We start from the raw sequence: 9,898 nt of genomic DNA, 5'->3' as shown, positions 1-9,898 counted from the left end.
ACACCCTCTTTAGCCACCACTGCCATCTTATTTAGTTTTTAAAGAATAGAGAGTGAAAAATTAATTTTGTTTAGGTCAAAAATGAAGATGACTATTGACTTATTATCAATGGATTTACTAACAGATACTTAGGGAATATGCCACTACCCTTACTCAGAAGCTTCTAAGGGAACATCTCTATCTTAGAACTGTGGAAATATCCTTAGAATCCTGTAAATTTTCATGGTTCACTAGGGTTTCCACTCCAGCATAAAGACAGGTAGATCTCTTCCTCATCCTCCTCTTTCTCCTTTTTCTTCTTTCTCCTCTTTCATCCTTCTTCTCCTTCTCTCCCTCCTCCTCCTCCTTTTTCTCCCTCTTCTCTTCCTTCTTCCTCTTTCCCTTCTTCTGCTGCTACTCCTACTCTTCCTCATCTTCCTCCTCCTCCTATGAACCAGTTTATGTTAGATTCATACCTTCTCATTTCTACTGAAACAGCATTAACAGTGTCACTGATTGAAGAAACACAGAGGGACCCTATGAGAATACATTTGAACACAAAGCTATGTTGTAATACATTTTAAACATTAGGTAGCTAGCTTTGTTGTTATAATGCCATGAGATCCCCTCATTCTCAAAGAGAAATTCCATCAGGAAACCTGATGACTCTGGGGAAAAGAAGGGTGAGGTTAAGAATGATGAAAGGATTGTTCTTCCATGCAAGAGCTTTAGGAGGTGGGTCAACACCTACAGATGCTAAGTAATTTTGAGGATAGGCTTGCAAGTTAGGTCATCTGTGTTATAATGTGGGCAATTTACTTAAACTCTCTCTGAGTTTCTTCATCTTTAAAATGGGGCAAATGGCTACTATTTGATATAACTATTTGAGGAGTAAATAAAATAAAATAATGTACATAAAATATTTAGAAGACCTATTGGCACGTGGTAGATGCTTAATAAATATTGTAGGAGAATGGAAACTATGTTCTGGACTTTAATAACTCTTTGGTTTGGTTTCAAGGAAGTGGATAATCTTAGCACTTTATTGAACTAAAGGGAAAAGTACTCAAATAAGTTATTCAGGTCAATATATATGGAAGTTTCCGTACAGAATCTTAGGTATTTGTACAGATAGATACCTACATTAGAAAATTTTAAAATCTGTAAAAACAAGCAGGTGTGTGTCTGTATTCTGAACAGAACATATTTTTAGTTGATTAATACCTTTAGAGCTGCTACCGAGAAAAATAATTTTATCTGATAATTTTTGTGTTTCATAAAAATCTTCAGATACACAAACAGGGTAAAAAATGTTGAAAAATATAGAAAGATGCCACCTTTTATCACAAGGCACTTTTCTATCCTGTATTCTTATCATCAATGTGCCCTAAGCTTTGCGTCTAGGTTTTTCTTCATGTATGCTTCCAGCAAAGTTATTTCCATTTCGTAAATTCCATTGAAGAGTTTTAACGTTAAGTGTCCCATGAATGAATGAAGTCACAGGGAGATTTCCACATGAGATGTCTTTGATCTTGTTGTAGCTTTACTGTTTCCATAAGTACTTCTGACTAGTGGGAAGTCCCCGAGTGCTGTGCTCACGGTGCCTGGGAATCCTTCATCAGGCTTATAGCTATTTAAAATGCAATAACTGTTTAAAATTTGTAAATTAACCCAGGAGATATGGTGGTTTCTATGTTAGAGGTCTAAGGTGGATTAGGCAGAAGTGGTCAAAAAGTAATTTCACTGCTGACAAAGTCGATCACCTTCTTACTCTCCATAGATAAATGAGAAGTGTGTCCATCACTTACATAGAAGACCCGCTGGCCTCTGGTCGGGGTTTGTTTGGTTTTGTTTTCTAAGTTAGATTCAGTCTGTAGGCTATAGTGTTTCAGTTTTAATCAGAATCTATAAAAAGCAGCATGAAAAAAATCTTAAGAAAGGAAATTTAAAATAACCTATGCTTTAAAGGCTAGAAAGTATTACAAAAATCAGAGTTAAAATGTGGTTTACATCCCTCTAATCCAAGATTATATTTTTTAGTCTCTCTTTAAGTACAACTTTTATAATTATTTTAAAAAATCATGCACTTTTAAATTTTTGTTCAGACCCTAAATTTTTTGAAGTAAGCAAGACATAGATAATAAATGAATTAATGGCTCTGTAAAAAAACAGTATCTTTATAAGATAAAGTATGGTCCATAGCTGTTTTCTACCCTCCATAAAGTATATGGCCAGGCTTCTCTCAAGACACACTTTGTAAATGCCCATCTGGCTATTCCATGTCATGTGTCCAGTAATAGAGATGAATGAGAGGCATGCTTTGCCCTGGAGCAGGGAGAACTGGTGTCTTCCCATGAGCAGAGCTGCTCCTACAACATTTAAGAAACAACCAGAGATCTTGCTTGATTGTCTTTCTAGGTATAGAATTTTTTCTGATAAAAAATAAAATACCTCTGAACAAACTGTGGACAGCTGACTGTGTGGACAAAGTTAGGAAAGGCCACACCCGTGCCAAGAGGTGCCTTTTCTTGGGCTGGCCCATAGTGAAGTTCATGACCACCTTCCAGTAAGACCCCAGCTACCGGTAAGACCCCAACTTGGACCTGTGTTAAAGGAGTTAGCTATGAAGGAACACAGTCAACTTCATAGTGTCTAGGACAGGTAGAAAAATGTAATTAAAATTTTCCCTGAACTTTCTTGAAATGCAAAACATTATAATAAGATGTCTATTAAGTCAGTAACTCACTTTTGACCTCCTCTATGACACTTATATGGTTTGTACTTTCCCCAAAGAGGTTTTTATGTGCCGATATGTGTAAATGGACGTTAAATTGTGAGAACTATTGGAACAATTTTCTTCGACTTTGATCAGTCGTTTTTCGACAGTGCTCTTTGAGTACTTGCGGAGTGGGTGTTCAGGGGCTGTGGAGAGTGAAGGGAACAAAACTCTAAGCCTCCTTCTCCAACAATTTAGTTATAATTTACATGAAAGAAACATTTCTAATGCTTGTGATTCATTTCTGAAGCTCCAAGTTTCCCTTTAATGCTGTTTCATTTCATTTTATAGAAACTTTTCTTAACATTTCTTATAGTGTAGGTCTGGTGACAACAAATTTTCTTAGTTTATTTTTAATTTTAAAAATGTCTTTATCTCACCTTCACTCTTGAAAGATATTCTCATTAGACATAGAATTTTCTTTGCCAATATTTTTCTTTCAACACTTTAAGGCTACTTCACTGTTTTTTGGTCTCTTTGCTTTCTGAGATTGTTACCTCTCTATGGATACCAAATATGATAATCTGCTACATAACAATTCAGGCAATTGTTTTTACTTTACTTCTTTTTTCTTAACTTTTGTAATTATGATAGTATTTAGGGAGAGTAGACCTTAATTTTCTTACCAGAAGCCATTTATGTCCTAGACACTGATAACTCCTTAATGGGTATCCAAACCCCAAAATTTGGTATCCATAGAGAGGTAACAATCTAAAAGAATAGTTGGATTAATGGAGCGTAGGCTAGTTTTCCAATACACATTCTTAGTCTGATATGAGGATGAGTAATGTGGCTTCCTACCCTGGATATCCTTTCGGTGATATCGGGTTCACAGGGATCATGCAACATGTACCTCCTGCTCTGAGCAGCCACACGTCATACTTGTTTTACATGGCAAGGGTTCAACATACGGACTTAACACTCCTCGTTCCTCCTCACTCCACTCCACCAAAATCTCATGCATCATCATAAAGTTGAAACAACTAAAATGTTTCCAAGTTCTTAATTTACTAAATTCTATAATTCACCTATTTACTTAAGGAAAACATTTCCAACGCTTACTGGAAACAAATACATGTTTGTATCATTCCCTGCATATCTTGTTTTCTAAGACAGATTTCCAATAGAAACTGATCACGGAAAGGTGATCAGTTTCTATTGTTTAATGCCTTCATGTTGCAGGTAAAAGCAAGCAGTTTAAATACCTTTTAATCAAAGAGAAGCCTTTGATTAGAAGGTTTCCAAGAAACTTTTTTTAATGATGGAGAAATGTGGAAACCAGGTTTACAAGTGTCATATTGGCTATAAAGCCATGTGGATATGTAAAAGGCAATTGCAATTACAACAATGCCTGGCAACTAGTTCTTTTGCTATTTGCTGTTATTACTCTTCTGCAATTCGGCCTGAGTAATAAGACACTGTATCCATGTAGGTATACAGATTGGGGGCAGCAGGCAGTGGCAATTGGGAGTGGGAGAGCTGTTGCTAGTGGATATATAAAATGTGGTAGACCCTGCGGAAAAGTTTATGGTTCCATAAGAAGTTAAACACAGAATTCCCATTTGACTTGGCAATTTTTTCCTAAGTATAGACCTAAGAAAAATAAAAAAAATGCATCTACACAAAACTTTGGCACAAATGTTTATAGCAGTATTGTATTAACATATAATTACCAAGAAGTGGACACAAACAAATGTTCATCAACTGATGAACAGATAAACAAAATGTGGTACAGGTGCTGAGGGCAGTGGGGAACAAGGGGTGAGTGACTGCTTAACAGGCACAGGGTGTGCTTTAGTGGTAATGAAATCGTTCTGAAACTAGAATGTGTAGCTGGTTTCAAAATATTATGAATGTACTAAATGTCACTAATGGGCAATTGTATGCTATATGAAATTTGCTATTTTTTTTTAAAGCTAGAGGTTTATAAGTCCTTACATGAATGATCCTTAAATTATTCTCAATTTGGATATTGAACACTGCAGTGAAATAGTGGAGAAAATATTAATCATTAGTAAGCAACAGGTGAATTGATCTCAGTCAGAGAATCATAGCAATGAAGAGTAAGTTTTCTAGGATCCAATTAACCTAGTGCAATTTATGTATCTTGTAAAGAAATAAAATACGGTGGGTTTTTTTTCCCTAAAAAAATGTATTTTTTCTTGGCCAACAGTGTTCCTTCCAAATGCCACATTTCTTAAGTCTGATTTAACATGAAAAATAATATTTTTTATATTTGAATAGCACTTCAAGCTATAAGAGCACTTGGAGGTTTAATTAACCTGCTTTTCAGTTGTGGAAACTGGAGCTCAGAGCAGTTCAGTGGCTTGCCTGTGAGGACATAGCTTGCATCACATAGTTACAATTAAGTGTTTAACTTCCAAACCAACCTATGTTCCACTCTGAGATCTACTTCCCACCACTGTAATACTGCCTGTGAAACAGCAGGGCCCATCAAGGCCCAATTATGAGGATGGTACAATTTACACATGTACCCACATCAGTGACAACCAGCTGCTGGCATTTTTATCTAGAACGACAGTCTTAATATGTTGTTATAAATATTTTATGTAGTTTAACTTTTTCTCCCATTTTTTAAAATTATAGTTCTTCCGAACTAAAGGAATGCTGGTGCTGTTTCCTAGAAAGGCATTTTATTCTGTCAGTACATGTATTTTAAATATTTAACTTGTGATAAAAATGCAAATCTCTATTCGCATTCCCCTTTTTTTAAAATAAATTTTTAGACTATCCTCAAACAATTTATCCTGGCTGCCTTGTAAATAATGTTCTCTCATTTACCTGCATATTTTTTTTAATTTTTATTTTTGAGGAAGTACTGATTACCACTCTCATCTTTCCCTTCTCTCCCCACTATAGATGGGAGATAACATTATTCTTTTATTTATTTTTGAGACAGGATCTCACTCTGTTGCCCAAACTGGAGGGCAATGGTGCAATCGTGGCTCACTGCAGCCTCAACCTCCCTGGGCTCAGGTGATCCTCTCATGTCAGCCTCCAGATTACAGGTGTATACCATTATGCCTAGCTAGTTTTTTGTATCTTTTTGTAGAGGAAGAGTTACACCCTCTTGCCAAAGTTGGTGTCAAACTCCTGGGCTCAAGCAACCCACCCACCTCGGCCTCCCAAAGTGCTGGGATTACAGGGGTGAGCCACCATGCCCAGCCTATTCTTAAGACATATATTAAATTTCCAAGCCAGGAATGGTGGTTTGTGCCTGTAATCCCAGCTACTCCAGAGGCTGAGGCAAGATGATTGCTTTAGACCAGCAGTTCAAGACAAGCCTGGCCAATAGTGAGAGCCCCATCTCTACATTAAAATAAAAATTAAAAAATAACGGAAGAAACAAATTTTCATAAATGTAGGTTACTCTACTGAGTGATTCTCAAAGCAGCTGCTACTTTCTACTCTTGAACTCAGAAAGATGGTAGGCCTTCCAATCCAGGCAGGAGTGAATGAGAATGAGATTGGTTCTGCTGCCCAAATCTTTTATTACAGAGCAACCTGTTATTTTCTGGGACATGTCTTGTTTTTCTGAAATATTCTGTGTATTTTCCCAACCCACAATTGTATCTTGCTTAGTCTAGTCGTACATTTAATAAAATAACATAAATTGTACTAAAAATATTAGCAACAAAGATTCATTCAATCATAAGCTCTTAGCTAATTTATGCCACTCTGTTTGGCACTATGTTATTAAATCTAATAATAAATTACATTAGGTACACAAATCTAGCCAAAGGAAAGGACCACCCAAAGAACATTGCCCTTCAAATCTTCACTGAAGACATCAAGAAATGTGCCTCTGTAAGTGTTTTTAAGACCAAAAATTAAATTCAAAATTCCTGACTTAGGCGGAATGAAAGGGAGATAAAGACAGAGTTCATAGAGCTAGAATGGGGAGGAAGGGAAGGAGAGATAAAGGGAGGAGAGAAAAAGTATTTTAAAAGTACCATATGGAAAACTGTATTTTTATATATTTATGAATGCTTTTGTATGTATAAAAAGAAAGTGCTAGGCAATATGAAGCAAGAGGAATCCATGTAAACTACAGTGCTTAAGCTTGAAAGGAATATTGCATGTTAAATGTCTGTAAACTCTAGTGGTTTGTTGTAGCAAAGTGATTTTCACAAGCAGGAATTTCTTGTTGGAATTAAACTTCTTTTTTCCAATTATCACTACTTACAGAGTAGTTTTGGTTGTTTCCATGTTTTTAAAAATGTGTATTTTATTTTTTAAAATTATTCACTTGGAAATAATTGTAAACATACAGAAAAATACAAAATAATGCAAAGAACACCCGTATGCTATTTACTTAGATTCACCTATATCGTAGCAGTTTACCACATTGATTTTCCATTTATTTTCATTCTCTGTCTGTCTCTGTCTCTCTCTCTTTTTTCCCCATTTGTGTGTATGTGTACACCTGTTTTATAAGGACAGTTATATACACCATGGCCCTTGATTCTTAAATACTTATGCATTTTCCAAGAATAAGATTATTCTCTTCATAACCATCATTCAGCTGTCAACTTTAGTAAATTTAACATTGGTCGCATATTTTGTCTCCCATTCACGTTCCGATTTTGTCAGTTGACCCAAATAATGTTCCCTTTCTAGCACAGGTAATGCAGTTAATTGCTATGTCAAATACACGGAGTTTTGAGTCTTTCATTCTGAAGAATGTCAGGATTGAACTGAGCTGAGAGGGACATGACTTTCAAGTGATCGGCATGTGTCTACGTCATTTCTTTTATGCTGTTGGTTTTTAAAAAATCAAACTTTTGCCTTCAAATATTGTGTAAGTTTTGATATCTGAAGTTGTAGTGCAGTAGCCAGGTTGTTCATAATGATGACAAGATATTCTTCATATATTTTTATGGCACCTTACTCTTACAGCAGCTCTGGTCATACAAAATAGTATTTGTAGGAGGAAAAATGATATTTCAAAAAAGCTATTTCCTGGCCAATAGCAAAAGCCATGTGAATGTTCTGACCTATTTCCAAATACCAGATGCATTGCTTGAGGGAGCTGAGACTAGAGAGGCCTCCTGTGGGGAAGGACACTCTTGTCTGCCTGCTTTGATTTCATTGTGGTAAATGGTAACATTCAGCAGTTTTCATGGAAAATTGCCCTGAAATTTAAAAAAGTAAATTTTATTTTGTTATAATTTACATGAAAGAAACATTTCTAATGCTTATGATTCATTTCTGAAGCTCAAAGTTTCCCTTTAATGCTGTTTCATTTCATTTTATAGAAACTTTTCTTAACATTTCTTATAGTGTAGGTCTGGTGACAACAAATTTTCTTAGTTTATTTTTAATTTTAAAAATGTCTTTATCTCACCTTCACTCTTGAAAGATATTCTCATTAGACATAGAATTTTCTTTGCCAATATTTTTCTTTCAATACTTTAAAGCTACTTCACTGTTTTTTGGTCTCTTTGCTTTCTGATGAGTAGTCTAACATCATTAAACATCAATCCTCTGTCTTTGATTTTTCATCTTATTTTTACTGCTTTCAAGATTTTCTGTTTTGTTTTTTGGCCTTGAGTAGTTTGACTATGACGTGTTAAAGCCCAGTTTTCTTCAAATTTAGTCTAGTTGGCATTTTCTGAAGTTATTGATTTTGTTAATTTTTATGTTTTGCCAAATTTGGGAAAATTTTAGCCATTATTACTTTAAGCATTTTTTTTTCTGTCCCATTTTCTTTCTTCTGTCATTCTGGGATTCTAGTTACATGTAAAACTTCTTTTTTTTCTCTTGAGACAGGGTCTCGCTCTGTCACCCAGGCTGGAGTGCAGTGGCATGATCTCGGCTCGCTACAACCTCTGCCACCTGAGTTCAAGCAATTCTCCTGCCTCAGCCTCCCAAGTAGCTACGATTTCAGGCACTCACCACCATGTCAAGCAATTTTTGTATTTTTAGTAGAAACAGAGTTTCACCATGTTGGCCAGGCTGGTCTCGAACTCTTGACCTCAAGTGATCCGCCCTCCTCAGCCTCCCAAAGTTCTAGGATTACAGGTGTGAGCTACTGCACCTGTCCCATGTAAAACTTTTTAAAATTTCATTTTTATTTTTAGACACACAATTATACACATTTATGGGGTAAATGATGATGTTTCAATACATATCATGTATAATGGTCAGATCAAGGTAATTAGTATATTCATCATCTCAAATATTTACCTTTTTTTGTGTTGTGAGCATTCAATTTTCTCTCTTCTAGATATTTGAAAATGTATATTATTGTTAACTATAATCATCCTACAGTGTGGTAAAACACTAGAAGTTATCCTTCCTATCTAGCTGTAATTTTGTATCCTTCAGCAAATCTCTCCTTATCTTTCCATTTCCCCTGCCCTTCCCAGCATCTAGTAGCCTCTATTCTCCTTTTTAATTTCCTAAAATCAAGTTTTTTTTTTTTAGCTTTCACATGTGAGTGACAAAATGCATTTATTGAACCTGTTGATATTGTCCACAGGTCCCTTAGGCTCTGTTCATTTATTTTTAATCCTTCTTCAGATTGGACACTTTCTATGGATTTATTTTCAATTTCACTGATTCTTTCATTTATCTCAATTATGCTATTTAGCACATCGAGTAAATATTTTCATGTATTTTTCAGATTTAAAATGTCTGTTTTGAAATATATACTATGTCTATGATGAGATTGTCCATATTTTGTTACTTGTGAAATTATTTTTCTTTACATAATTGAGCGTAATTATAACAACTGCTTTTTGTTTCAAAATTTGAACATCTAGATCATCTTAAAGTTGGCCTCAATTGGATTTGGCCACATTTTCCTAGATTTTCATATATTAAGAAACACTTTAGCTCATATGAAGAAAATAGCCACATTTCAATTTTTTAGGAAATTATTTAATACTATATTTTTTAAAAATACTTGTTTATAAACAGCACTACCTACTGGAATTTATTTTGTCTACAAGGAGAACAGCATTAGGAAGAAATACACATATCGTTGTAATTATTATTTTGGACTTAATAAGTTCCTTATGCCATGAAAACCCATTATCCTACAAACCACATAAAGTAAGAGATACATATTATCATTTCAAAAGAGATTTTTACTTTACCAAAGATTTCATGGTAGAA

The sequence above is a fragment of the Trachypithecus francoisi genome, unplaced genomic scaffold (genome assembly GCF_009764315.1).
Source record: "Trachypithecus francoisi isolate TF-2019V2 unplaced genomic scaffold, Tfra_2.0 Lachesis_group1, whole genome shotgun sequence".
Taxonomy (NCBI): Eukaryota; Metazoa; Chordata; class Mammalia; order Primates; family Cercopithecidae; genus Trachypithecus; species Trachypithecus francoisi.
This window is presented reverse-complemented; position numbering follows the sequence as displayed.